Source organism: Montipora capricornis, chromosome 8, assembly GCF_036669925.1.
Source record: "Montipora capricornis isolate CH-2021 chromosome 8, ASM3666992v2, whole genome shotgun sequence".
Taxonomy (NCBI): Eukaryota; Metazoa; Cnidaria; class Anthozoa; order Scleractinia; family Acroporidae; genus Montipora; species Montipora capricornis.
In genome coordinates, this window is record NC_090890.1 from 25,049,316 (window position 1) to 25,051,271 (window position 1,956).

Here is a 1,956-nt window from a genome sequence, read left to right on the forward strand (position 1 = left end):
ATAATAACACACGTGGTCAAATCCGCGCATGGTCAGTTTCTGGTTCATTATATTGAAGTGCATTTTATGAGGTTAATAGTCGGTACTGAGCCAATAGCTATAGTGGATATGGAACCGGGACACTTGGGTATAAATGTTTTTTTTTTTCAATAAACAATTTTCTTTGTGAAAACGCTAATTGTTTTGCTACTCAATTCTTAGGGTGCGTTCGATTGACCCTAATCCGGAATAAGAATACGTAGAGTAATGATTTCAAACGGTATGTTGGCGTTTTGAAGCAACAAGGATAATAAGGATATGTTTAAAATAGCATTTTTAGCAGGTGTTTGGCGGTTTTAATGAAAATCTTCGTAAAAAGGAAGGATTTCTAACTTCTATTCCTTGTATTCCTATACGAATGCACCTTTAAATTAAGCACTGCCAGACGGTTGAAATTCTGAAGAAACCTTGTTCTTGTATTTTCCTAAAAACAGAACCTTACTTAAATTTTTTACTTTATCCTTCATCAAGAAAATATAAAGGAAAAATTAGTGTATGCCAACTGGTTTCAACTGAGTTTTAGAAACGAATTTTCTAACAACTAATGAACTGCCGCACATCATGAAAAGGCAAACAAAGAATCATTACAAGGCCATTTAAATAACAAAAATTTGGTTTTATCAACGGAGTTGATAATGTGAATTGACCACCGTGCAGAGATTATGAAAGCTGACGTTTCGAGCGTTAGCCCTTCGTCAGAGCGAATCGACGAAGGGCTAACGCTGGAAGAGTCAGCTTTTATAATCTCTGCACGGTGGTCAATTCAGTCACATTATCAACTCCGTTGATAAAACCAAATTTTTGTATACTACTTCCCCACCGACACAGCAACACAGTTTCTTTAGAAACTGCCCCATTCGTTCATTTAAATAACAGCCACGTGCGATAAAACGAGCTAAAAAAGTTTTTTTTCCGACAGCCAAAACGTCATCCGTGACAAATGCAGTTGACCGCTCAGTGACCGGGACTTTCAATAAGAGGGGGAGTGATGCCTAACTGTAGGAGAGTAAACATACTTCGTGTAGAAACGATAATATTTTGATTAGAAAAGCACTGGGAAGCTTCCTACTCTTGCAGGCGCTTTTGTAGTAAATGATTTTCCGATTCGTGATAACAAACGACCGCGCAAAAGCTGGACAGAGAGCAGACCTCGGTCCAGCTTTTACGCGGCCGTTACTTTGAAAATGAAGCAGTGAGGTTTGTATCGTCATTGTGCAGCCTCTCTTGTAACCATTTATAGACTAGATCGTTGATACAATATAATGAACGACATTGAAAACTGGAAAGGCCAATCTTAACATCGTGAGCACCTTGAAAGGGTTTTGAGCTCAAGCAACTTGAAGGGGAAGGGCTGAAAACGAGGTTCCAAAACGACTGGAAAGTTTGAAATTAATTAAAGGAAACGAAAATAACTGACCGATCTTTAAAAGTACGGCCGATTATCTTTGCTCTTTCAATTCCCTTGGGAGCATCGCATACCAAAGTGCTCCAATTTCTGAGTTTGACTTCCAAAAAGACCTGCGTTCTTATCTACGGTGCTGCCTCGAAATGAGTCAAAAAGAGATAACCAGGAAAACTCCTTTCCTCACTTCGCTATGATCTGTTAAAAATCCGCTTAAACAACTAACAGAGATTGACGAGATTCGCCTCCAGATAAACCTGCTGGGATCAATTTGAGAGATCAATTTCTACATAGCATGCATTACAAAAGTATTTCAAAAAATCCGCAACATTTAGAATCTGTTATTCATCTTGAAAGTCTCCAACATCTAAAGAAATTATTCGCCTAATAGACAAACAGGAATTAAGTGTTTTGTCATAGAAAAATCATGACGCGAACCATACCAGACCAACCCCTCTTCAAGTGAAAAACAGAGCGGCCTGGAGATAAAACAAATGGGACGAACAAGTGGCTCT